Source organism: Halichoerus grypus, chromosome 2 (genome assembly GCF_964656455.1).
Source record: "Halichoerus grypus chromosome 2, mHalGry1.hap1.1, whole genome shotgun sequence".
Lineage (NCBI taxonomy): Eukaryota > Metazoa > Chordata > Mammalia > Carnivora > Phocidae > Halichoerus > Halichoerus grypus.
The window spans coordinates 120,626,083-120,653,756 of record NC_135713.1 but is presented as its reverse complement, the minus strand read 5'-3'; the positions used below and the strand labels follow the sequence as shown (position 1 = coordinate 120,653,756).

Below are 27,674 nucleotides of genomic sequence, written 5' to 3'. Positions count from 1 at the left end.
GGCACCTCTCAAACTCCCTGCCCCCCTGCCCCCTGTCTTCTCCCTTGTGATAAATGCAACTCTATTCTACCAGTCCCCAAACTTCAAAGTCATTCCTGGCTTTTCTCTTTCTTGAATGCCCCCTGATCCAATTCCTCAGAAATGGTGTAAGTTCTACCTTTACATTAGGTCCAGAATCTCTAGTTACACCACTCCTACCCTCATCGGAGCCACCATCATTATTTGCCTCGGCCATTGTGATTTCCTCTGAATTGGTTACCGTCTAGATTAGGCTGCTGTATCAGAGTCTCCAAAACACAGGGTTTTATACAGGATAGAAGATTGCTTCTTCTTCTTCTTTTTTTTAAGATTTTATTTATTTATTTGACAGAGACAGAGACAGAGGGAACACAAGCAGGGGGAGTGGGAGAGGGAGAAGCAGACTTCCTGCTGAGCAGGGGAGCACGATGCGGGGCTCGATCATGACCTGAGCTGAAGGCAGACGCTTAACCATCTGAGCCACCCAGGCGCCCCGAAGATTGCTTCTTCTTGACTGTGAACCTGTGCATAAGCATTCGTGTTGCTAACAGTCATTCCACATGGTCAGGGACCCTAGCTTCTCAGGGCTTGGGGCTCTGTCATCTTCATCATGTGACTTCCATCTTGTGGCCTAAGATAGCTGGTCCAGTTGCCACTGTTCTGTCCATGAGATTTTAGCCTGTGGAAAGGGGAGAAGGAAGAAGTAGAGGGCATGCCTATACCTTTAAAAACATGACCTGAAAGTTGCATCTATCCCTCTGCTCACACACCATCAACCAGCATTTTGTCACATGGCCACACTTAGCTACATGAGAGGTTGGGAAATGGAGTCCTCTTTCTGAGCAGCCTTGTGCCCAGCTAAAATGTGGAAACAGAGGATGAATTTTGGGGGAAAATGAGTAGGCTCTGCCATAGCTTCCTCAATGGTTTCCCTGCTTCTGCTCTATCCCCTGCAGGTTGTTCTCAAAACGGCAGCCAAGGGGCACCTGGGAGGTTCAGTCGGTTGAGCATCTGACTTTTGATTTCGGCTCTGGTCATAATGTCAGGGTTGTGACTGAGCCCTGCTTTGGGCTCCATGCGGGGTGTGGAGCCTGCTTAGGATTCTCTCTCTTCCTCTCCCTCTGCCCCTCCCCCTGTCTCCCTTTCTTAAAAACAAACAAACAACCAGTAGCAAAGTAGTCCTGTATAATGAAAACATGTCACTCCTTCTGTGCACAACTTTCTGATGACTTCTTTCTCACTCAGAATGAAATCTAAAATCCTTATTAGGGTCTACGAGGCCCTAGGTAACTTGAGCACCAATTTCTTTCTGACCTCCTCTCCTGCCTCACTCCCCCTCGCTCACTCCACTGCAGCCATGCTGGACTCCTTGCAAGATGCCCCCACCTCAGGGCTTTTGCTGTTGCTGTTCCCTCTGCCTGGAGCACTCTTCCCCCAGATAGCTGCCAGTCTAGCTCCTTTACTCCCTTCAGGTATCTGCGCAAATGCTACTTCCTCACAGTGGCTTTTCTTGACCCCTAGTCCCACTGTCCGTAGCCCCTTTACACTACTTTGTTTCTCCCAAGGCAATTAGTACCACCTGAAATATTACACGTTTACTTACTTTATATCTGTTTCTCCCCACTAGAACATAGATCTAGGGTTCACATATAGCAGGTGTGCTATACATGCTTGCTGAAGGATGAATGGATGAAGACGGCAGTGCCTGGGCGCAGAGGTGCCAGGACAGGGCTTCTTTCCTAATCATTTCAGAGAGGACCCATTTCTCTATCTCTGTTGTGTTTCCACTTTAGAAGCAGAGACTCATTAGTGTCTTGCTTCTGGGCACTTCCTTCAGTTCAATTTATCCAATATTCATTAGGCATCTAGTGTGTTAGGTATCTAGTATGGAAGATACAAAAGGACAATAAGCTATATACCAGATCTGGCCCTTAGGAAACTTACAGTTGGTTAGGAGCCTCAATTTTGTCTTTTTTTTTCTTTGCAAGTATGACCATTCAGGTAGGGCATAAAAGGTCATGGAAAGACTAGCTCCTCTTTGTCTTTATGGTGTGGCCTGGGTGGGGACAGAGGGGAGCGTATGAAGAAAGGCTGCCCCATTATAGGTTATAGTTGTAGGTTATGGTGGGCTTCTTTGTCTTACTCCCTGGGGGTAGGGTCTCACTACTGGTATGCTTAAGAAACTATCTGGACCCAGTTCTCATTCACAGGATGAGGAGAAAAGCCAGAAGATGAATGGGGTGGCCAGAGGGCTAAGGAGCTGGCGGGGAGGGATGGGAGTCTCGAGGGGGCCCAGCTGGAGGAAAAGGTAGCTCAGAGGAGTTGACTAGGAGATATATTACCTGAAATGATCATTCCATTATCCTTTTCTGCCCTCAACAAAATGTAAAGGGTCAGGGTTAGTTATCTTCTCCTCTGTGTAGGGCCACTTAGCCATTGCTCTGACATTTACAGACTGAGAGGATCAGAGGAGGCCTGGCTTTGGATTTCCACATTGGGAAAGTTATCATTTTTTTTTCCTTTGAATGAGGCTGCTTGTTGCATCCTCTGCTAATTCTTCTTTGTCTTGACATTCCCCTTCTTTCTGAGGTAGAGCCACGAGCAGTGGTTCTCAAACTTCAACACGCACTGGGACCACTTGGAGGGCTTGTTAAAACAAGATTATAAATTGTCGCATCCAGAGTTGACAGACTTGGTAGACCTGGGGTAGAGCCTGAGAATTTACAATTTTTTTTTTTTAAGATTTTATTTATTTATTTGACAGAGAGAGACACAGCGAGAGAGGGAACACAAGCAGGGGGAGCGGGAGAGGGAGAAGCAGGCTCCCCGCTGAGCAGGGAGCCCGATGCGGGACTCGATCCCAGGACCCTGGGATCATGACCTGAGCCGAAGGCAGACGCCTAACGACTGAGCCACCCAGGCGCCCCGAGAATTTACATTTATAGCAAGTTCTCAGATGATACTGATGCTACTGGTCCCACCCACGTTGGGAGAACCACTGGCCTAGAGCAACTACTTTGGGTCTAAAGGCATCCCCTCCCTGATATCCCACTCTAGTCATTTCCCCCCATTCTTCAACCACAGAGAAATTGTGACTTATCACAAGATTAACTCAAGCTTTCCTGACCATTAGGGTTATAGCCAACTCAGACCCAGGAATCTCCCTCCCTGTAAATCTTTGAGAATCTCTTCCACTGCCACGTGTCTGGGTGAGTGAAGATCTGTCCTCCCCCTGCCACGGGCCCTCCCTCCTTGGACAGGGAATCCCTAGACCTGAGAATTGCAGAAACTGTTGCAGGTGGAGGCTGGGAGAGCAATAGATGCAGAGTAAGCAGAGGGAACCCCCTTCCCTCCCACACTTCTGTTTCTTAGAGATTAAAATATTTGTTTCTTCCTGAGCTCTCTGCTCATGCCAATGTCTGGGAAACCATTTGTGCTTAATGTCCCCAACCCATTAGCTGCCTGGCATGGGGTTCTACTAATCAGGCTCCTTAATGGCAGCACTCTAAAGAGGGAGGTTGTGAGTGTCTGCACCAGCTTCCCAGCCTCAGCTGGAGAGGAAATGTCTAGACAAAGATCAGGGCCCAGATAGGCTCAGAGGTGTCCTGAGAATGATTCATGGCAGTTTAGGAAGCCCATCTAATTGTAACCTGTCTTCCCACCTCCATTTTGGTAGACATGCCATATGTAGTATGCCCTCTGACCACCTTGGTTGAAATGGTGAGACCCTCCAATCCTACTCTAGCCTTCTCTCTCTTCACATTAGAGGACAATGGACTCCTTTGGAAACACATTCCTATACCAGTGGCCCTCATCCAACATTCATTGAGTACCCCTATGCATGAAAGTCTCTCTTCCGTATCACCTGCTTTCCCCTTCAAAATCCAAAAGCCCATACTTTGTTCTATCACCAAGTAGGTGGTAAGGGCCTTTGGCCAGGTATTTAGGTAATCCCTGAGGATTGTTTAGCTCTAAAATTCTGTGGTTCTGTGTTGCTGCTCCTTCTGCAACCACTCTTGAGGAGTTTGGGTTCTGTGGCTTTGATCCACAGAGGAACTATTTGGAGTACCTTCGTTTAAGGGTGACCAGATAATATTCCCAGACGGGAGGCCATGCCTTGAATCCAATCTCAGAGTATTTTTCTCTTGCTCCTCTTGACATCTCATGATGCTTTTGGTCCTACTAGATAACACAAACTCTTGGCAGCTCCAGAAGTTGCTGGGAGGCAAAGATACTCTCCCCCTCATACACACCCCTTCAGTGAAACACTTGAGAGAGGAGGTGAGTCTCTGTTATCAAGAGGCATGAAGGGAGCCAGCAAGTGCCAGCGGCTGGTTCATGCTCACTTTCTCCTCATTTCTTGGAACTTCAGGGGCTAAGACAGGTTGAACACCTCTAATGGGAACCCCAACACTGAGTGAGCCCCAAGAGCCATCAGTATCACAGGTCTGGATAATGCTGACTTTACTCTTTCCAGGCAGGGAGAGCTCATACAGGCATCTGTATTCCAGGCCACCAATAAGCTGGCTGGCTGGCCAAGAGCGTGGGGGCCTCCTCTTTCTTGCTTTTCCCATCCTGGCTCCTCAGCCTCAGGTCTGAGCCATGGGGAACTCTCTCCAATCTGCTGGAACAGCACATCACAAGCTGCTCCTGTTGTGGTCTGGGCCGCCAGCTCCCCAGCCTGCTGCTGCTGCTGGAAGAAGACTATGATGTTAGTGATCAATCCACAGCATCCCTCCACATGCCAGTCCCTTCATTGGGGGGGATGCCCATTTGGAAAGAATCACATCTGAAGCAGGCAATTTGGGGAGCCATGGGGAGAATGGATGAAGGGAAAGTGTTCAAGTCACCAATTGGGCAGAGCCATGTTTCTGCCAGGCCACATGAACACATACTTCTCCCGCAGCCCAGCCCTCCCACATGGCCTGTCCAGGCCCATCTGCCCAGCTCTCATCCCCTCTCCTGCTCCTGGGCCCTGGAGAAATGCCAGCCTTCCCTCTGCCTTTGGAGCCACACCTGGCCCATCCCCAAGATTAGAACTTCCCAGCTGGAGGCTGGCTTACAGGCAGGCAGTATAAGCAGGACAAGGGCTAGAATGGTAGGTCTGAGCTGATGATCCTGTGTTCTAGAGCCAAGGGTAGATAGATAGGCACACTTAGCAACTGAAATGTCACCTGCTTCCTGGCCCCCTTTTCTACCAGGACATAATATGCCTGAAGCTGGCCATAGAGGTGGAAGACTTGTGCTTGACTCAGATCTGTCCCTTTTCTAGTGGCTAGCTTTGGCAAATTGACCCCTCTGGGTCTCCACTTCCTCATCTGTAAAATAAGGGCATGAGGTAGGGTAATTTGAGAAGGAAGGAATAAACCGGGAACTACAGTACAGATCTTAGTTATCCTTTTCATGTCCTGTCCCTTTGGGTCCCCAGCATGCTGGTCACACAATAGATGCTCTCTTGTCTGCCTGAGGGGTCAGGATGCCCCCAAGGGGCAGCCCCATCCTGCCCAGGGGCAGCCAGAGCCCTGAAATTTCCAGGAAGTGTTACCATGAGCCCGTGTGTGTGTTGTTTTTCCAAGGACCCAAGGTGGAGGGTGGGTGGGAGGAATTTAAGTCAGAGGAGGCACTGTGGGGTGGTGGGGGAAGGGTGGGAAGGTAAAGTCAATTTCCATTGCTTTGCCCCAGAAGGCCCAAGAGTGTGTGTGTGTGTGTGTGTGTGTGTGTGTGTGTGTGTGTGTGTGTACAGGGCTTTTCTCCTGCCTGGTTCTGGCTGGGTTTGAAGAAGGAATCCTCACTGAAGATTGATATCACAGACTTGCCTTCCCCTCCCCCAGCCTCATCCTTGGTGATTTAAAGAAATTATTTGGACATAAGAGTTAATAGAAGTAGGTTGCTAGTGTGTGGGCGAATTCATCACTGTCTCCCTGCATTCCAAGAGCAGATCTGTCTTTCAGGGCGAGATAGCCTGGAGTGACTTTCCAAGGTCTGGGGAATAAAGGCTACCTTGGGAGCACAGGGTTGGTAGCAGCCTGGATAGGGATTTGGGGAAGCTGGGGTGACTACAAAGGGCAAAATGTCTGTAGGGATTAACTGCGAGGGTTTTCTTTCCCTTTTGTTCTGTAATGAGGTGGGGGGGGAGGCAGAGGGTATTGGCTTTGCTGAGAACGCTGCTGCCCCAGACACCCCCCTCCCTGCCCCATCTGTTTCCTGCCCTGGGAAGTAGGCAAACCCCTGCAGCCCACTGCTCAGGGTGAGGAGGGCTGTTTTTGCACTGTTGTTGGCAGTGATCAGAGGTGGGGCGGAGGAGAGGTAAAGGAGGACCGTTTGATGGAGTGGTGCTCTGGAAGGAAGATAACTGGTTCTCCTCCCTTCCATCCCCCCCCCCGCCCCCATTTGAGCCGCTCAGCACTTCCTGGAGGTGGCACTCAGAAAGGGAGCTGTTTTGAAAGCACAAAGACCTAGTGCTGTAAGGCTTGGAGGCCGGGAGGTAGGGAGGATGCATGAGGGGAAGATAATTACGCAGGTGGGGGCAGAATTCTCTGGGCCAAGAGAGGACTGCTGCCCCCTCTAACCCCCCACACAGCCAGGCCTTCCCCACAATCCAAGGGTGTGCGTGTAGGTGTGTGTGCACTCACACCTACATTCTGCATGTGCACAGAGATGCAGCTATGAAGTGTTTAGAGGGAGAATGATAGAATAATGCTGAGGCTTATTCCCTACCTCTCCAGCCCGGCTGATGGTTTCTTTCAAATATATGCTGGGTCTTGATCATCTCTCCATTCCTTAATCTTGCTTCTACCTCTTCCACCAATTTCTCCAAGTCCTGTCTCTTTCCCTACCTTTCTATCTCTGATCTGGAAAATGGGAAGTGTTGAAAGAACCCCCCCGCCCCCCCCCACCCACACACATTTCTAGCTGCCACTATTTAGGATGCAGGAAGAGGAGTTTTTTTTGTTGTTGTTGTTTATTTTTTTTAAAGATTTTATTTATTTGACACAGAGAGAGAGAGCTAGATAGAGCACAAGCAGGGGGAGTGGGAGAAGCAGACTTCCCGCTGAGCAAGGAACCTGACATGGGCTTGATCCCAGGAAGGCAGATCCCTAACTGACTGAGCCACCCAGGCACCCCAGGAAGAGGAGTTTAAATCAGATTAAAGGAAGAACTGGGAGCAGGAAGTGGTGTGTGGTTGGGAGAGAAGACAGCCACTAGGGATGGGCTGTAGAATCCTATAGGCTCATAGGATGTTGGAGCTCAAGAGACCTGAAGAGTCTTTAAGTCTCTCCTGAGCTTGCAGACATGGAGCCAGAGGTCCTTTTGGAAACAGCTATTGTTATCTGTATAATCAATGGTAAATTTGGACATGTCCCCCTGGCACCTGGGGGAGTTGCTGGGGAGAAATGGGCTCTCTCCTGTGCTCCCCAAGGCTGGCAGAGACCCCCCCTACCACATACTCACTGAGATGATTCACTGAGTGTGGTACAGCGTCTTCTCTCTTGAGGCTCAGAGGAGAAGACTGATTTTGCTACAGAACATGACTTTTCTCCTGAAGCCAGGAACACCTGCAAACTGGACAGCCTCCTCAGCGCTCTGGGCCTGTGCCCTGAGGCCAGGCTGCAGGGTCCCCATGTGTCCTTGTCCCTGGTCAACAGTTCTCTGGTAATTCCCTTCCTGAGAGACCGCTAAGGAAGTCCAGCTCTGATTCAGGCTCTGGCAGTGTACAGAAGAGGCAACATAGAGTGTGGCCCCTTCTGCTGGGGCAACTATAATCTGCTTCAATACTCCTTCCTTCCTCCAGCCCTCAGCCAAATCAGACAGCAGGGGGCGCTCCTGGGTCATCCCAACGAGAGGATTCTCGGCTGCTGTCTTTAGCCTGAACTTTGAGAACCCGGGAAATTTTGTCTGTCCACCTGTCAATCAGAGGGTGAGTAGGGCAGGCCCTCTGGGAACTGGAAGCAATCTCTTTCTGGCAGGCAGAGACAGAGACTTGAGAAAGAGGCTTTTCTAGCTTGTCCCTGAGACTCCTTGGGTTGGAAGGAATCAGACTTCTGCCTTGAGGAGATCCGCTAGTAGGACAGGTCTCCATCCAGGAACCATGGCCAAGGCCAGGTGGGTCCCAGTATGGGGACAGTATAACTCTTGCCTCTTACCAGTCCCCAGCACCTGACCCTGGTTTGGCTATCTTTGGGGAGCTGAATTTCCTTCAGAATGACTTCCAATTAATCTGTGTTGCTATTGCCCATGTCCTGCCCACTAGGCTCCTCCTCATGGGGAGAAAACAAAAACAACCTTTTTCTCTTCCAGATCTAACTGTCCTCTGTGACTGTTCCTGTACCTATCTAGGAGGCAGATAGAGGTGGGGTGAGGCAGGGAGTGCTGAGCAGGGGTGTGGCACATTCCTAACCTGGAGCTGACACAGCGGGGGCTTCTCTGCCCTCAGCGAAACCCTGGAAGGGGTGGCTTCCCAAGGCCCAGCTCCTGCTTTTTTTTTTCCAGTTGTGTCCCTCAGATTTCCTCATCCCCCACCCAGTCATCCCAAAGCCACCAACCGTCAGGAGTTCCTCCTTTCCAGTTAACAGGGCCTGTGGGGGCACTGATTTATGGGCACAAGGAGGGTGACAGCTTCCGCAGCCCCAGAAGAAAAGCCTGGCCTTTGGCTTCTAGCACCTCCATATCTTCTCTGTCCAAACAATGAGGAGAGAGTCCAGGGCATGGTGGCTGGTGTGGAAGACGGGATCGTTGGGCTGGAGACAAAGGCTTTCTTGCCAGCAGAGTTGAGGACACAGGCCCGAGTCTGTGAGTTTATTCTGGGGGAGGCCGTGACTGAGTCATCCTCAAGACCTGGTTTCTAACATCAGAACCCAGCATCATTGGTTCTCCCTAGAGTCTGGCTCTGCAGGAGCTCCACCTCATCCCACAAGGCCTCGGGGTTGCTGTGAACCTTAAAGTAACAGGTCTTCCAGAATACTGAGGAAGGGGGTAAGGGAAAGGGAAAGACAAAGTTAGTGTGGGGGGCCCTGGCTGGGTCTAGCATGAGAACTGCCTCACTTTCCTCAATGTCTTAGGGGTCCTGATTACCCCAGCCCCAGCCCACTCCCATGGAGGCATTTACTCTCAAGCTCTCCAGGGCAGTAGAGGTTGGGATGGGGCCTTCTTTGATTGCAAATCTGCAGAGAAGCAAATTCTGTAGTTTGCATGGAGCCCTTTCCCTGTGTCTCCCAGCTCTGTCAACCAGGACACTCCCTGAGGTTTCGCCTTAAATTTTAGCCCACCCTTTAGCTTGTGACACACCCTGGAAGCCCCTGGGACACCCACCTGTGCAATTCACACTGTGAAACCATGTGTGGAAGGGGCCCACATGACAAAGGCTGCATCACAAATTAGCCTATTCATAGGTCGCAAAGGTCAGAAGTGTGTGTGACTGGCCGCTGGGGGCCTATTGGTGTTTTCAGGGAGGAAGATGGGGAGAGTTGGGGAGCAGTCTGCAGCTGCTCAGCCATATTGGAGAACTCCTCACAGAAATGAGACCTCAGCTGGACCAAAGAAAGAAAGATAGGAGCCTTGAAGAGGCATTGTAGCCCCACCCACATGGTCCTCTCATCCATTCTCTTGTGTCCCCTCCCTCAGCCTGGCATCTGACCCTCTGTGTAGGGACAAAACCTTTTTCCATTCTAGATGACCTTTTACCCCTTTTCTCCAGGCTGCTAGGCATTAACTGGACGTCAGCCTGCTTGAAGAAGCTCAGGCTCCCGAGACAGAAATGAGGGAGCGCAGAAGTCAAAGTCATTTCTGGTCCAGAAGCGAGTCTAGCGTTCACTGGCATGGACGTTAGGAATGACCACCCCCCACTCCCTACGATTCCAGAAGCCTCATTTTCATGGTCTCTACTGCTTAGGGAACTACGAGTTTGGGCTAGCTCAGTAATGGCTCCCCGATACATAATCTAAGGCCCTGGGGGAAGAAGAGAGATGTAGGAATCAAAACAACGGCTCCTATTCAATGAGCACTTTCTATGGGAAAAGTATTGGTCTAAGCATTTCACATGCTTTGCCTTGTGTAATTGTCAAATGACTCATTGAATTGTGATCCCTATTTTACAGATGAGTAAATGAGACATGCACTTACCGGTAATAAAAATTAAAATAGTAATATTAATGAGAAAATTTTAACAGCTTTAATTTTTTTATGCTGATCCAGTGCCAGGCCCTATGCAAGCATATTATATATATGATATTTTTAAATCCTGATAATTCCATCATATTATCCCCATTTTCAGCTAAGGAAATCGAACCTGAGAGAGAAATGACTTGCCCAAGGTCACAGGGTTTCAGAGAGTGACCAAACCAAGAGCCAAACTCACTTCTGATTCCAAAGCAGCTTGAGGTCATGATCCCTTAACTACACTGTCTCCCAACAGGGCCGTCATGGAGAGTGCAGGTGCTTATAGAAGAGAATCCCATTGGCCTTTGAAAGTGGGGCCAGGAGCCACAAAATCTGCCGTTGTGGGAAGCTGTGGGAGAGATCCCGCCCCTTCCCGCCTGACTGTGAGGGAAGCTTTAATGCTCTCTTCTCACCCACCTGGGACTGGGCTGTGTCAGCTCACAAACTGCAGGAAAACAGTTCCTTGAGCAGGGACGCAGGGGATGTTTGCTCTGGTCTGAAGCCTCTGTCTCCCTGCTCTCCTTGAGATGTGGGGCTGTTGTCAGTCTCTGCCTTCTCTCCATTGTCACTGTGAATCCTGTGGGGCTGCGGTTGCCTTGGTAACTTGGTGAGAAGCTCTTGAGGTTTTCTGAAACCAGAGAGGGCTGCAGAGGGAGAAACCAGGCTCTGTTGGGCTGCACATCACAAAAGGGAAGAAACCATCCCAGTGTTCACTGCCCTTTCCAGCCAACCAGACAGTCCTTCCTCAGGTTTAACCTGAACCTCTTCTGCGCATCCACGGCAGCTCTGTAGCCTTTGTGGCCGGACCTGAAGGGAGGGAGCTGCCAGGCTGCTCTGCCCTTGGACTTGGTCCCACTGTCGCCAGAGCTGCTTGGACTTCTGCTTGCACCTGTACCCTGGCCCTGAAATCTTAATTGGTTTTATGAAGTTCACTGCCTATTTTTTATGAGACAGATAATGATGGTAAGGGGAGGTCAGGCCTTCTGCTGGACTTGGTGAGGCCTCCAGAGTTGCTGACTCCCCAGTCAGCACCTGGCGGACTGATGGGAGCAGGGTAGGCAGGAGCAGGCCTGGGGTGGGGATGGGGGTGGGGGCGGGATAGACTCACCTGGGAGGAGGGGCCAAGTCTTCAGGCTCGCCGTCCAGTAATGGGACCAGGGAGGAGAATGCATGCCTGCCTCTGAAGGAGCCCACATATCCGAGATGGGCACCTGCAGATGCTGTCCTTGGGTGGGAGAGAGGGAGTGGTGGGGCTCTCCTTCCAGGGGCCTCTGGCAGCTCTCTGAGGCTTCCTGGGGGATTCCTACATGGGGCTGCCCCTCGATGTGTCAAGAAATCCTTCATCTTGACACTGTCGTTACCTGTAGAGCTGTTTCTTCCTTCTCCTTCAGTCTTCCTTCTTCTCTCCTACAGTCCGAGTCTGAAATATGGCCTCTTTCTTCCTTAGGTCAGTTTCTATAACTGATGTCTGTTTCTCTCTTGGTTTTTCCCCTCAGTCCTAGTCCAGCATCGATATCTCTGTCTCTCTCTGTCTCTGTCTCCCCCCTCCCTCCCTTTCTCTCCTGCTCCTTTTCTCCTCCCCCTGTGGGAATTGACCTCCTGCCCAGTGGAGGGCAGCTCTCTCACAGGCAGGGGCTGAGACTGGGGAACAGGCAGTGTAAAAAATTCCGCTGATCCTGGGATGGTCCCCCTCCAGCCCCCGAGGCCAGGAAGAGCATGGGGGGGGGGTAGGGGCAGAGGTTTATGCGCATCTCTCTAGGCTAGGAACTGGGGTCCAGTTTTGTGACTCCCAGGTGGCCTCAGTGGTCAGCCCTGTCCCTAGACCAGGCCAAAAGTCTGTGTGCCTGTGTCCCTTAGCCCCCTGGGAAGGATCTTTGACAGCCTACTCAGGCTGTAAGTACTGCGCCTATCCTCATGCCCTCCTCCAAAGGGGGAGAAGGCGGCTGGCCCATTCATGGCACATCTATAACTGTACTTTCAGACCCAGCCGGTTGCTGGATGTGGCCAGCAGTGGGACACAGTGCCCTCAGGAAGACACTAACCTACTCAGCATACTGCCAAACTCCCTCCTTCCTTGCTTTTTGCCTTGGTGGCCAACTCCCCAGGAGTCGCTTCCTCTTTAAAGTAAGTCCAACCTTGGGGCGCCTGGGTGGCTCAGTCGTTAAGCGTCTGCCTTCGGCTCAGGTCATGGTCCCGGGGTCCTGGGATTGAGCCCCACATCGGGCTCCCTGCTCAGCGGGAAGCCTGCTTCTCCCTCTCCCACTCCCCCTGCTTGTGTTCCCTCTCTCGCTGTGTCTCTCTCTGTCAAATAAATAAAATCTTTAAAAAAAATAAAATAAAGTAAGTCCAACCTTAAAGAGAAAGGAGAGAGGAATGAGACTAGAGCTGCCCAGGTCAGGAGGGCCTAGAATCCCAACTACAGAGGCCAAGCCCTCCTTCTCCTGTTCCTCCTCCATTTAATTAGCTAATGTCTGTAAAGGGCTGGGCGGCAGAAAAGCCCTATACAAATGTTGAGCACAATTTCATTTCCAAGACTCGCCAAGAATATATTTGCAGACTTGAGCGAAAGGTCACTGGGCCTGCCTGGGACAGAGGGAGGACTCCCTGTAGGACTCAGGCAGAGGACAGAGGACCCTGGGAGGCAGGGCAGGGGAATGAGAGGCCACGGTGGAGGCCAAGGTCCCTGCCTCCTTGGTGTTCCAGCTGAGCATCTTGGCACCATGCCTACTTTCCACTGCCCTCCACCCTCCTGACACCCAGGGTCCTACAGGCTCAGCCCTCTCTGTAGGGATCAGCCTCAGAGACTTTCTACCAGAAGATTATGCGAATATCCACCATGGCTAATATTTGTTGAACACTTACTGTGTGCCAGGCTATGCTAAGGGGACTCTATCTCTCCAGCCTAGGGAGAAATGGCTGCTCTCAGTGGCAGTGGGGTGGAGGAACTTTCCAGTGGAATGACCCCGTTTGTGTTGCAAGCCCAGGTCTGCCAGAAGGCTTTATGAAACCTTTAGGAGGGGGTATCACTTATCTTTTCTGACCAATGAGAAGAGTCCCTGCTTTTGTAATCCAGGTCCCTCCAGCATAGATGCTCTGCAAGCTTCTGGACTCGACTCTCCTTTCCCCAGTGACAACTCACCTGGGCCGAAATCCATTATTAAAGACCCCTGAGGCCAGTTAGCCTTGACCGACTCCACCTCCAAGGGACAGCTTTCCAGTTTTTGTGCTCTAAGGCGTGTTTATGTGAATCTGCCCATCTCAGAATTCTGTACATCTGCTCCTAAGGAGTGGCCCCCTCCCTCCATCTCTGGGCAGGACTGGCTTTGGGTGAGGGCCAGAGAGGCAGAGGCTGGGACAGTAGAATAGCCAGCTTCACCTTTCCCAGCTCCATTGCCAAGGTGAGTGCTTTCAGAGGGTGAGAGAGAGAGAGAGAGAGGAAAGCAGGGAATGGAGGCCAGGCTGGGAACATTGCTGTTTCCAACACCTCCTGGGCCTCCTATGTCTCCATCCCCTCACCCTCTACAATCTGAACAGGGCTGGAATGAGCTTTCTGAGGTCCTTGAGCCCCCAAACCCCACCAACCTCTACTGTGTCCCCAGTTGTTCTTCTCTGGCTTCTCTCCAGGGCCCAGGGGCCTCCATGTGTCATCAGTTCATTATCATTCTGATAAGTCATGAGTCCTTGAAAAAGTGTGACTCTCCAGCTGAGGCCGCCCCCCCCCCCACCTGAGGAGGAGTAGGAATGTTTGGGGACAGTGCTGGGAACAGGGCAGGGAGAGACACATTCAGTGGCAAAGACACAGACACAGTGATGCTTGTTCCCAGGGGTGTGGGTAAACGGACACAAACCCGATGGTGCACACAGCACACACACCTTTACACACAGGCACGGGGACGTCTTACGTGCGCAGGGGTAGTTACACCAGAGAGCCCACCAAGCTGTGTCACGGTAACCACACTCACTTGCTTACCGTCCCCGATTCCCTCATCATCCAGGCCAGCGATGCGGCATCTAGCAGCCTCAGCCTCCTGCAGACGCAGAAGCCAGGCTCCCCAGACTCCGGTGGGGGAGGGGAGCGGAATGTAGAAGCCGAGGTTAGAGATCTGCAAGTTCCATTAGCCACAAGAAGCATGTCTGGAATCTAAAAGCACTGGGACAAGGGCGCTGCGGAGCCATTCCTGACAGTGCGTGCACATTTCCCACCCCCTCCCCCGCTAGGAAGCTCCTCTCGGTCAATAAAGCCATTTAGGGATTAGAGCAGCTCCCTCAATAAAAGCTGCTTATTCAGAAGGTGCTTTCGGTTAATTTGCATTTACTTTATGGATATTATAATGCGTGGAAGAGCCGCCTCCTCAGACTCCCTTCGCTGTCCCCATTTTGAATCCCAAGCCCACACACTCGCTCTTCCTTCCAATGCCCTTCTCCTCTGCCCCCACCAGCGGGCACACTGGGGCTGAGCCATGCTTTGAAGCAACCCAGGGACCTTGATGGGGAGTGGGAGGTGGCGAATCCTGGCCACTGACCCATGGTCCCTGGAGGGGCCTGGCTGAAAGAGTTTTCCCAAATGAGAGGAAAGACGCCTTAGGCCCTGGGAGAAAGAGGAGGGTTCCATCCCAGGGCCAGTGCACGTCTGAACTAGGGAAAGAACTGATCTGATTGTTTGCTGTTTGTAAGTGGGGACGCCACAGGGTAGGCAGAATCGGCTTCAACTGCTAAGACTTCCTCTGGCAGCACTTCCCATACGTTCAGTTTATTCAGACAGTATTTCATTAATGCCTACTATATGCCACGCTTTATGCGAAGCACCTGGAATACAGTGGTGGATAAGACACTGTGACCCCTGCCCTGGCAGAAATTCCGGTCTAGTGGGGAAAACCCACAGAAAATGAGGGAACAAGCCGATGAATATAGAATTACAAATTACATAAGATATAATTAGTACTATAAAGTGAACAGATAGGGTGCTGAGATAGGAAGGGGGACCTACTTCAGATGAAGTAATTAACAAAGTCTGGTGACATGGGAACAGAGCGGGAAGAGTGGAACCCAGGGGAAAAGCATTTCAGATTGCAGGAACTGCCAGTGCAAAGGCCCTGTGGCAGGAGTGGTGGAGAAACAGAAAGCACTGAGGGGAGGCATGGTATCCAGTGAGTTGATATGACTAAGATGGGCAAGGTAAAGTCTTGTGAGCCATGTAAGGAATTTGGTATTCTAAGGGAAGAGGGAAGCCGGCAAAGAGGTTTAATCAAGAAACAAAAGGCATGATCTGAGTTCCATCCAGCAGGAGCATGTGAGAAGGGTAGTAGTGGATGTAGGCGGGGCATCGAGACTAGTGCCATCGTCCCAGCAGAGGGCAGGAAGGGGAGAAGGGACACATCCAAATTCTCTCTGTCCTCTCTTGATTTGTCCTTTTATCACGCCCAAGGTACACCATGGGACTTCTATCCCAGCTCAGGGCAAAGCCATGACTGGTGCCTCCTCAACCCCATGTCAGCCCATGGTAAGGGCACTGTGGCTTTTTGTGTTGTTGTTTTGTTTTGTTTTAAAGATTTTATTTATTTATTTTGAGAGAGTGTGTGTGTGTGTGTGCAAGTAGGGGGAGGGGCAGAAGGAGAGAATCTTTTTTTTAAATATTTTATTTATTTTTTGACAGAGAAAGAGACAGAGAGAGAGGGAACACAAGCAAGGGGGTGGGAGAGGGAGAAGCAGGCTTCCTGCGGGGCAGGGAGCCTGATGTGGGACTCTATCCCAGGACCCCGGGATCATGGCCTGAGCCGAAGGCAGACGCTTAATGACTGAGCCACCCAGGTGCGCCAGAAGGAGAGAATCTTAAATGGACTCTGTGCTGAGTGCAGAGCCCAATGTGGGCTTTGATCTCATGACCCTGAGATCGAGACCTGAGCTGAAATCAAGAGTTGGACACTTAAGTGACTGAGCCACCCAGGTGCCCCTGGGCACTGTGTTTTTTGAGACCCTCCAGGGAAGGGGCCCACCTGCCTCCTTCTGGCATATCCTGCAGGACTGGGAGAAAATTGCCATTCTGGGAGGAGGGGTCAGTTTCAATGCCTTCTTCCCACTTGATCCAGAGCATGTTTACAGAGCTGCACATTGTCCAGCTCAGTCCTGGCTGAATCAAGACACAGAGCCACCCACCTCCATTCCTCAAGCCAGGGCCCCAGAGACTCTAGAGCCAATTCCAGTTTTCCCAGTTCTCCTCTTCCCATCAGTTAGGGGATAGGATGGATGTCAGAATCAGGACTGGGGGAAGAGGACTGCTCAGAGCCTGAATCACCCCCCAGGGATGTAGAATATGAGGCGAGGACCCTGTGCTTGAACATTTACAGGTAGCATTCAGGATTGAAAACTGATTTATAGTCTGAAGGCAGGCAGGAGGGAGTGGGAGGAAGGTGGGGAGCTCTGTGTACAGTGCAGCCTTGTTGGGCAGCGGTAATTATATATTACATTGAACTGTCCTTGCAGCACAGTGAAGGGCAGTGGGAATGAGACTCTAAATCACGCTTCCCTGATGCTCCCCATAGCTCACCTCCCTATGATGTGGCCCCAGAGCCCTGGGCTGACACTTCTCAACACACCCACACACACACACACACACGGCCTGGGGGGACTCAAGAGAGCAGGAAGATGGGATGTTATCACTTCTGGCAGCTTCCAGGGGCTGTTCCTGCTACCCGCCTCATTGTTTATTGCTCCCCATACCTCCCACATTCTTTATCCCTCTTCTTCCACGGGGGCCTGAATGGAGGCTGTGCCATTTGAAGAAGACACCCTGCCCACCCTTCGTTTGTTTGTTCCTGCAGCAGCTCTCTTCTGCACACCAGGTACTACCTTAGTTCATTCGGGACCTCCTCACTTCTCTCCTGGATTTCTGCAACTGACTCCTAACTCACCCTCACCCCTAATCCATCATCCTTTACTTTGTTGCCATGGTGATCTCCCCAAACACACTCTGGCCATAATCTTGATCTCATTTGTCAGGGAATTGCAGGAGTGGGGAGAGATGGCCAAAGACTTTGGGTTCTTGAGGGCCCAGGAGGCAAGAAGTTTCTCCAGGCTCTTCTGAGGTTGGTGATGGCTGGCTTACCTCCCACCCCGAGCTTTCAGCTAGGAGGAACACTGGTACTCATCCTTCCTTCCCTGACTAGACCCTGGTCCCTGGATCAATCACCTCAACTTCCCACCAGTCCCCTGTCTCTCTGTCTAGGCCCCTGGCCACAAGTGCTGGTGTTTCCTGGTTCATTAGGGTGGTGGTAGTGCCTAATGGTGCCAACAACAGGCTCCGGGGTCAGACAGATCTAGATTTGAATTCTGGCCCATGACCATGCACAAGTTATCCCAAGCAGTAATGTGATCAAGATCATGAACTCTGCAGCCAGACTGCCTGAGTTTGCATCTTGCCTCTGCTGCTCTTTGGTCTCGCTAAGGCAAATTATTTAACCTTCTTATGCAGTTTCTCCATTTCTAAAATAAGGATGATACTAGTACCTAGCTCCGAGGGTTGTGGTGCAGATTAAATGAACATAATAATAATAGCTTGCTGGTACAACAGTGTTGTGAATTTAAGCTCTTATTATTTGTAGCTTCACCTCCCTGAGCCTCAGTTTCCTTGTCTACAACAAATCTCCATAATATGTCTCCTCCTTCCCTCAAGGTTGTTGTGAGGATCGAATGACAGATTCTCTTTAGAAACTCTCAAAGGCTCTACAAATGTAAGGGGTTATTATTTATTATCTGGTACTTGCTCTCTGAGGTTTCTCAGGGTCTGGGCAGGAGGGCCACATTCCCTTATAAGAAAGCAGCCACCTTCGTCCTCCTCCTACACTAGCCTCAAGGCAGATGGTTGTGGAGTCCTGGAACCAGGAGCAGTCTGGGAGGTCATCCGGTCCTCTTGCACCTGGAGGAAGGGGCGTATAGGGTCATGAGGACAGACTGGCATCTCTGATAGAGATGGTTTCAAAGGAGGCTGCAAATTCAATTAAGAACAGAGTCTATTCTCTCCATTGCAGAGATGGACCCACATTTTGTCTATCCTAAAGCTTACACAATTTGGGGATGCCCTCTTTAAGAAAAATAATACAAAATTATGAACACAAAATTAGGTGACGGCTTTGGAAGAGGCCTGTGCAAATGAGGAGCTTAAGGTTCATTAGCTTGATGGAAAATCCACCTCTGCCACCTGTCAGGGGAGACATTTGACAAATACTTGTCAGTTGGTTGCTTGTGGCCAAAACAAACCGTTTCCATGCGTTACAAGTCCAGAGGACGGCAGCGGCCTCAATCTCCACCCAGACCCTGAAAGTCACCCCATGACATGGGCTGTGGATCCTCCTCTGCCTTTACTTTGGGCTAATTGTTCTTTTTCAAGACCTGCAAGCTATTTATTTTTGCTTTCAATGCATTTGCATGTGATTTACATCACATTAATATTCACATTTGTACATGGAACACTTCCTCTGCCCCAGCTTAGCTGGATTCTTGGGCCTTAGGTAACAAGTAAGATTCAACAATCTCTCTTCCCAGGATGTAGAAGGAAAGATACATTCAATTTAGAGGTGCATGGGAGAGGGGGATGATGATGACACTCTTCTTGGAGTCAGGTTCTAAAGTCTGTGGCTCTGCTCAAATGATTTTCCTCCACATATTCCCATCCCCTGCCAACCTCCTCCCTTCCCACTTTCCCTGCAATTATGGTGTTGAAAATGTACATATTCAGGGACACACATGCCTATTCGAATGCTAGGCTTACTTTGGTTCAGTTTTGTGGCTCCTGAAGTCAAGAGGCACATGGCATTAAGATACCTAAAGATAAAAACACATAGGAGTTCTTCAGATCACTGGCAGAGAGAAGCAGCCCCCTAGAGCACCTTAGCACTGTTTGGGAGCCCAGCTTATTCCCCCCACTGACAGAAGCAGATGGCAGGTGGGAGTGTGTGCGAGTGTGCGTGCGTATGTGCACACACATGCGCGTAAGCTGTACACACATGTGTGAGACAGTGAACACTCACGTGCGCTTTAGTACATCTACTAAGACGAGCAGAGGAAGTGGAGGTGAGGATGTGGGAAGGAAGGTCTCAGTCTAAGAAAACTGCATTCTAAATGCATTAAATCCCTGGTTCTAAATGTGGTAAGGGTGAAATCTGCTTCCCCAGCCCTACCCTGTGATAGAGAGAAGAAAAGAAACTAGCAAGTCAAGAAAAGGTCTCGGGGCAGGGGTACGGTGTGGCTGCCAGCCTCAGCAGCAGCTCCAACAATGACGTCACTCTCCCAGCTTCCCTCCTCTGAGGTGGTGAGTCACCCAGAGCCCGATCAATACTGCATTCCATTCGTCTGTGCCATCTTTATGCTCTTGCGAGCCAATTCATGCTTTCCTCTTCCACACAGGCCAGCGCCTGCCCCCCGTGTGCCCAGAGGACCCTGAGCTACCCCAGCCCTGGGGCTTTTCTCTCCTTTAAGCCTCTGTCAGAGAAGGCAGGAATCCCTGCTTGTGGGTGAGGCAATCGGAGGGAGAGAGGGAACGAGAGAAACTGAGGGACTCGCAGTTTATACAGGGGGGTCTGGGAACAGAAGCTGAAAACTTGCAAAGCCAGCCTATGGTGAAGGAGGGGAGAAAGAGGAAGGGGCAGTGAAAGGAGGATGGAGAGGAGAAAGCCAGAATAGAAAGAAGAAACAGGGAACTGGGATGGGGGCAGGGAGATGGCGTGCAGTAAAGCTGCAGGCTATGGACTCTCCCTTCTCAGGATCTTAGGATTGTTTTCCTGGCCCTCCAGTCATAGGTGGGCACCCAGACCTGGCGGGGGAGGGCGAACCCCACCACCCCAAACCACCTCCCCCAGGAGAGGAACCCCAGTGTCTGTGATATCACCTACCTACCCAGTGAGGTCTCGGCTTGGTCCTCCCCTCCTTGTCAGAGATGGGGGCTGGAGGCACTAGAAACAAGGAGGGGTACCAGCAAAGAGTGAGTGGCACAAAGCAGAAGGCAGTCCCCACTGGGGCAGCTCTGGGTTCTCTCTTGGGACCTCGGCTTTTTCCGAAGGCCTTGGCACGTGCCCAACAGTTGTTCCTTCTGGCCTTGCCCTCGTGCTCAGTGGCAGCCTGCGCGTCATCCCTTGCCACTGACGGGAATCAAACAGGGGCCCCTTTATCTGACAGCGAGAAGGACTGGGTTGCCCGGTTTCTGTGACTCTAAAGTTGCCAAGATGCAGCTTGTTCCTGGTGTAAAGTGAGCTGCTACAAGGAAACAGAAGCCTTGGGGTCTGCGTGTGAGGCAACAGGATGGCGCCAGAGGGTAAGGCTGGGGTTTCACAGGACCACAGGGTGCTTCTCCCCTCAACTAGCTATGGCTGAGTGTCTCTACAAACAAGAAAGTCTGCCTCCAGTCCTCATTTCTAACTCGCTATCAACTACGACAACAATAACACGGATCCCAATAATAAGAATAATAGCAACCATTTCCTGAGTTATATGCCAAAGGCCTTGGTCAGTGTCTTATGCAGATTATTTCATGAAATCCTGCAACACCACTGTGGGATAATCAGCACTGTGGAAAGCAAAGGAGGACACTTAGGATTCCAGAGGTTGCCTAAATTTTCACAGCTTGAGGTAAAGCTGATATTTGATCCCAGGCCTGTCTGATTTTTCCTGCCTCAACAGTACAGCCTCCTTTTCGGTTTTAAGTCGCAATCCCAAGCCTTTATCTCCAGAAAATACTCATTCCGTCCTCCCTCCCTCAGCGCTCCTTCCTGCACCAGCTTTGGGAAGCCCCTGGTTGCCCAGGCTGTCCCTCCTGCTGGCTCAGGTTAGGTCTGGAGTTCCCTCCGTGGCCCTTGGGGTCGAGGTGGTGACAAGAGAGCAGTCCTGCCCTCTGCTTGCACTCACCAGGGAGGAGGAGAGGGGGGTGAGTGGCTGTCATTTCAAACCAGGAACAAAAACATGAGGTTGTTGGAGAGGTTTAGGGTCATGTGGTGCCTTGGGCTCCTGGTTCTCTGGAGTCCCACAAAAAGGAATAGAAGAATGTGGAAAACTACCAGGTCTTTGAGGGAGCTGGGGCCTGGGGCAAAGGTGACCTGAGAAACGCTTCTTCCCACCAGAGCACGTGCCCCTAGAAGGCTGGTGCTGCTCTTTGCTGATGGGGTAGTGGCCACTGCTAGTGCAGCCTGAGAGGCAGCCCACCGGCATCCCTGGACCCGGTGTCCCCTGGGGGAGGGAACCTGTTCCAGACCTCGGAAGGCCCCAGGCCCCTCCCCATTCGCTCAGTGAAAACTGTGCTGCTATGGCTTGAGGTGGTCCCGGAGCTACCTCCCACCACAGGACCGCCTCCGGGCCCCTCTCACAGGGGATGCTGAGGAGCGCGGCTGGAAGAGCCCACATGCGCCAGATATTCCTGAGAGTCTGTGAGTAAATCAAGGAGAGATCTGCAGAGAGAAAGGAAGAACGGGGCAAAGACAGCTGGGTGTTCTCACACGGGGAGGAGCCGTCACCACCCGAGGACAGAGAGCCAAAACCACAGAAATGGAGCAAAGTGACAGAGAACACCGTCTTCCTTTCCCCCTGGGGTCTGGGCACACGCACTACAAGATGACTCTAGGCATGATTTAGGTCAACCCCTCTTTTAAATATAAGGAAGTTGAAGCTCGGGAACGGTTCAGGAGCTGCCCTAGATCACACCACTCCTGAGTGGGTCTCTCGTTCAGTGTTCTGGGGGCAATGAGGAGAGGCAGCCGTGTCCCAGCTGGAGACCTGACAGGGAAGGAACACAGCTTTGACCACCCTCACGCTGAGCGCCCTCCCCAAGGACTGTGGGGGCTTTGTCTCCTCTGTAAAACGCGCTGGGCCCTCAGTTAAGTCATTAATAAAAACAAGGACAAGAACACCTGTTTTCCTTCCTTGCGGGGCTGTTGTGAGGATCAGCTGGAAATAATGCACGGCCAAGAGCTTTCCAAGCGCAGGGTGTTATTAAGTTTGTGATTAGGCCAGGTCAGTGAGGGCTACAGGAATAATGGGACGATTAATGCCAGCGCCGTGCAAAGGAGGGAGGCTAGAGTCTGCCCTGTCCTCTTCTCTTGGTCACCTGCCCTGAGAGAAAGCAGTCGGTGTTTCCAAATTGACTTAAATAAGAAATGTGCGGTGGCGGCAGCCATCCCTCACTCAGCCTTCACTTGCCCAAGGCAGAGAGATTTTAATTTTCAAACCATAATGAGAAAAAGAAACTCAGAATTCAAGAATATTCCAGTGAAACAGTCAAAATAGCTGTCCAGACTCTGAATGGAGGGAAGAAATGTAATTAAAATTTCCCTTTCCCTCCCTAGCACCAACAGGCCTTAAAGAAACGGGGCTGGGCTAAGACTGTGTTGGTCAAGGTCCCCATGACCCTGCCCTGAGGTCAGATGGGCATGCAGGCCCCGCCTTCCCCCTCAGGAGCACTGGCGGGACAAGGAACAGAGACCTTCCACCTACTCCCAGGAGAGATTCACCTCCATCAAGGTTGTCATCCTCTGGGCCATGACCTGCTGAACGAGGTCAGGCCCTCAATGTGGAGCTGGGGGCGGGGGGAGGATGTTGGGGGGTTGTGGGAGTGACTCCATGGCCCCCAAATCTAACCCTCTGAGGCACAGAGATGCCACGGTCTACTTTTGTTTCCTCTTCTCCCAGATGCTGGCTCAGTCACATACCACAGACCTCTCCCTGCAAGTCGGGCCAGGCATCCTGGGTATGGGCAGGGGCTGCCTGGGAAGGAGGGAGCACCTGAGTCCCAGCTCACATTTTTCTGAGCTTCAGTCTGTTCTCAAAGGAACATCCTTTCAAACGGTTGGAACCTGGGATGGTAGGAATGGCGAATACCCCAGGAAAGGTGTGTGAACCTGAGTGCCAGAACACAGCCCTCTCCTTGGCCCTCTTCCGGCCTCATCTGGCCTTGACTTTCTCCTTTTCCCTCTCCTCTTCTCATCTACTTATCCGAGAGACATTGGGGAGCCAGCTTGGTGCCAGGATCTGTGCAGGGTTTAGGGGCTACATAAGTAAACCAAGGCCAGTTCCTGTTGTCAGGTGGACAGGATTGTGAGCCAGTGTAGAGCATGCTCAGCAGTCAGGTATGGAGTTGCTCCAAAACTCTGGAACAGACTGACCTTGTTAAAAACTGCCTCCATCTCTCACTCCTTACGGTGTGACTTTAGGCAAATTGTCCTATCCTGGTAAGTTTCAGTTTACTCATCTGTGAAATAGGGACAACACTTACCATATAGGGTTGTTGTGAATAGTAAGTGAGATAATCCTGGTAAATTGCTTGGAACAGTGCCTGGCACATTGTAAACCCTTACCAAAGGCCAGTGAGTATTATTTTAAGTATCCTAATGATAATGTTGACATTTATTACCCTTTATTGGGTGCTTACTCTGAGCCAGACATGATGCTAGGGATATAGCAACTGACTTAACTGTGGCCCTTGTCCTTAAGGGGTCCACAGTCTCTTAGAGGTGACAGATGTGTAAACTGACCGCTGAGAATGTGTGATCACTGCCATCATCACTCCAAGAGCTGTCATTTTCTGAGCCATGACCATGTGTCAGGCACAATACTGGGTTTTCAAGATACATTCATCGGGGCACCTGGGTGGCTCGGTCGGTTAAGCGTCTGCCTTTGGTTCAGGTCATGATCCCAGGGTCCTGGGATTGAGTCCCACATTGGGCTCCTTGCTCAGTGGGGAGCCTGCTTCTTCCTATTCCTCTGTGTGCTCTCTCGCTCTCTCTCTCAAATACCTAAATAAATCTTGGGCAGGGGGAAAGGACACATTTATCTCTAGTTCCTCCCTAATCCTGCAAGGGCGATATTATCCCCATTTTAAAGATGTTCTGTAGTAATTAGTAACTTGCTCATGATCAAGCTGTTTGCAGAGTCAAGTACTGAGTTGAAGGAGAGTGATCAGCTCTGCCTAAAAAGGGATCGGGGGTGGGGGGTGCGCCTGGGTGGCTCAGTCTTTGGGCGTCTGCCTTCGGCTCGGGTCATGATCCCAGGGTCCTGGGATCGAGCCCCACATCGGGCTCCCTGCTCCGCGGGAAGCCTGCTTCTCCCTCTCCCACTCCCCCTGCTTGTGTTCCCTCTCTCTCTCTGTCTCTGTCAAATAAATAAATAAATAAATCCTTAAAAAACAAAAAAAAAAGGGATCAGGGAAGCCTGTAGAAAGAGGTGATCTTTGATCAGGATTTTGAAGAATGAGTAGGAGTTTTCCAGGAGCCAGTATGGGGAAGGAGTTAAACGCCACAGCACTTCTGTGGGTCTGGGGCAGGACTGGAGCCGCAAAGAGCTCCCAGGCCCAAGCTCTTTGTGTCCCATCTTAGGGAACGCTAAACAGGACCATGGTTCCCTGCACCCACCCTGACAGCCATCACCTTATGTCCAAAACCATATTGTAACCTACATGAAGGGTGATTTTTTTTTAAGATTTTTATTATTTTTTTTTAAATAATCTCCACACCCAATGTGGGGCTTGAACTCACAACCCTGAGATCAAGAGTCGCATGCCCCTTCCGCCACAACCCCACCCCCACCCCCGCAGACTGAGCCAGCCAGGTGCCCCAAAGGGTGATTATTTTATTTTTAATTTTTTTAATTTTTAAAAAATATTTTATTTATTTATTTGACAGAGAGAGAGAGACAGCGAGAGAGGGAACACAAGCAGGGGGAGTGGGAGAGGGAGAAGCAGGCTTCCCGCGGAGCAGGGAGCCCAATGTGGGGCTCAATCCCAGGACCCTGGGACCATGACCTGAGCCAAAGGCAGACGCTTAACCGACCGAACCACCCAGGCACCCAAGGGTGATTATTTTATTTTATTTTATTTATTTTTTATTTTTTTAAAGATTTTATTTATTTATTTATTTATTTGAGAGAGAGAGAGAGAGAGAGAGAGAGAGAGAGAGAAACAGCATGAGAGGGGATAGGGTCAGGGGGAGAAGCAGGCTCCCCGCCGAGCCAGGAGCCCGATGTGGGACTCGATCCCAGGACTCCGGGATCATGACCTGAGCCGAAGGCAGTCACTTAACCAACTGAGCCACCCAGGCGCCCAAGGGTGATTATTTTAAAGAGCATACAATCAACAGGCCTGTAATCTCAGGATTTCAGCTGAGGCCCAGAATTGAAATAACTGCATGGGCATGGAGCCCCTCTCCCCATGTCCACTGACCTCACCGAGGGCGCAGCAAGTGACGGGTGTGGGTTGAGATCCCCAAGGAGGCCGAGAGGCACTGACTGGGCTGGAGTCAGGGAGACAGTCTCAGTGACCTTGAGAAGGCCCCACCAGATTTGGGGCAGATACATGAAACCCCTTCCTTCCTTACAGTCATTTCCCCTCCACTCTCCCTCTCTGCCTCTTCACTCCTCTCACACTCGACAGCAGCTGAAGAGGAGGCAGCCATCTTGGTGCAGTCACAGGCCTGGCGGACGGAGCCAGGATGTGGCGTGAGGATCCATCTGGCTGGTTCCACACCCAGGGAAATCGGGACTCATCATCATTAACATTCTGTTTCCGTACTCAGATCAAGCAGAGAAGCAGGCATCCTGTGCTAAAGACAGTGGCAAGGGGGAGACTCCTGGAGCAAAGCAGCCTTCAGAGCTCAGACCCCAAGTCTCAGGGCCACCCCCCATCAGCAGCAGAGTGAGGTGCTTCCAGGGCAGTGGGAGGCTTAAGACAGACGTGCAGAGGGGCAGGGGGGGGAAACTGTATGACTGCAAGGTGGTGAGGCTTTGGTGCATGAGACAGAGTTTCAGGTGTTCTCCAAACTCCTGCTTGAATAATGTGACTTTTGGAGGAAGGAGGATGGACAAGGTACAGCCCTGAGGCTGACCCACCCTCCACCCTCTCCTTGAAGCAGCCCCCACCAACTTCACAGGCCCGGTTCCTCCCTCACATCAAGAAGCAGCCCCAGGAGGCGGTGGCCCCCACAAGAAGCAAGAAGCACGTGCACATTCCAATAAAACACTCAAAGAGGCAATTATTTCTGGGCTGCCTATCCCAGCCCAGAGTACCAGCAGATTTCCAGAGCTGCTGTCATTGCCTCTGGCTGTTGGCAAAATTAAACTTATTGAGAAAAGAGAATGAGCTGGCCCCCAGCTCATGGGGTTTGGAATCATTTGCTTGCTGGAGGCTGTCAGTGTGGGGGCTAGGGAGGTAGGGGTGGGGGTGGGGACAGGGAGGAGATTATGGAGCAAGCAAAGTAGCATGGTAGACCCCCACCAGGTAGCAGTCATCTGTACCATGTACATTAAAGTGTGTGCAGAGCATGCATCAGGTCTGCATGTCACCTCCTGGGATGTGCGCTCAGTACGGGCCGGGACCTTGGTGCTCTTAATTGCTTCTGGATCCCTAGTGCCTGGCACGTAGTAGATGCTCAGTAAACAGATACTGATTCCTGAATGAATGTGCGCACTTAGGAACCGGGCCAGAGTCTTGTCATAAACCCTGAGAATCTTCCCAGCCTTTCAGCCCACACAGGTCACGTGGAGGTGCTTGAGGAGCGCATCAGGGCCCTGCCTCCTTACCCTTTTCTTGGAATGATGCTGCAGGAAACTTAGTAAACTCCCAAAAAATGGACATGAAGGGGTGGGCGGTGGCCTGGTTGGATACCTTACAGGGAGGAGGTGCCTTCTGGGGCCTCAGACCCCCGGAGTTCCCTCTGCCGTCTGTGTCAGGAACGGGTGCCTGCCCAGACCAGCTTCCCCCCTGCCTCTTCGGATGCGAACAGCTCATCCCTCCTTATTTTCAGCCTCCCTCTCCAGCCTCACTTGTGTCCATCTTACTCTCTGGGATACATCTTGTGCCTCACTTCACATTCCCTCAGTCTCACCTCTTACTCTGGCCACTGCTACGACAGACAGACAGCTTCACGCTGGCTTCATCGGCTCAAGGGGTGTGACCCCACCACACCTCACCCTCAGGCCCCTGACCTTGTCCTCTGGCTGTCTGCCCCAGGGCTTCATTGTGCCGAGGGGACTTCTTGGCTTTCCAGCCTGAAGTGCAGGGTCGGTCGTTAATGCCTTGAGGGCAACTCTTGACAGAGGGGGGTGGAAATACCCAGAGAAACGTTTCCCTCTTACTTGCCCCAGGTCATGGTTCAAGATCCTTAATAAATCTTTTCAGGGGACGCCTGGCTGGCTCAGTTGGTTAAGTGGCTGCGTTGGACTCAGGTCATGATCCCAGAGTCCTGGGATCAAGCCGTGAATCTCTGGCTCCCTGCTCAGTGGGGAGCCTGCTTCTCCCTCTGCCTCTGCCTGCCACTCCCCCTGCTTGTGCTCTCTCTCTCTCTCTGACAAATAAATAAGTAAATAAAATCTTTGAAAAATAAATATTTTCAGAATGCACCCTGGTTGCTTAAAGCCATGACCGACTCAGTAATACACTCAGACATTCTCTCCTGAGCTCTCCTTGGCTCACTCCTCTGACCCTCACCCCTGCTCCCCGGATCACAGCCTTTGTCACAGCTTTTGTCCCACAGTTG

The 27,674-nt window shown here is 51.4% G+C and overlaps 1 protein-coding gene and 2 long non-coding RNA genes across 6 annotated transcripts in view; 1 reads left to right on the top strand and 2 right to left on the bottom strand.

The window, feature by feature from the left end:
* CTNNA1 (catenin alpha 1) overlaps positions 1-27,674 on the top strand; it is a 306,638-nt gene that overhangs the window by 45,567 nt on the left and 233,397 nt on the right. The gene's annotated exons all lie outside the window — the stretch shown is intronic.
* On the bottom strand, positions 364-14,737 carry LOC118530642 (uncharacterized). 4 transcript variants are annotated; one of them, XR_013445832.1, is made up of 5 exons: positions 14,144-14,737; positions 10,591-10,817; positions 8,562-8,979; positions 4,513-4,711; positions 364-697 (listed from the first exon to the last, which is right to left on the bottom strand). It is a non-coding gene; the product is annotated as an uncharacterized LOC118530642 (long non-coding RNA). The 4 variants fall into 4 exon arrangements; XR_004914759.2 differs by lacking the exon at positions 364-697 and having other exon boundaries at positions 2,757-4,711; positions 14,144-14,730; XR_004914758.2 differs by lacking the exon at positions 364-697 and having other exon boundaries at positions 2,757-4,708; positions 14,144-14,730.
* On the bottom strand, positions 17,929-20,178 carry LOC118530694 (uncharacterized). The gene is made up of 3 exons (XR_004914775.2): positions 20,058-20,178; positions 18,938-18,990; positions 17,929-18,085 (listed from the first exon to the last, which is right to left on the bottom strand). It is a non-coding gene; the product is annotated as an uncharacterized LOC118530694 (long non-coding RNA).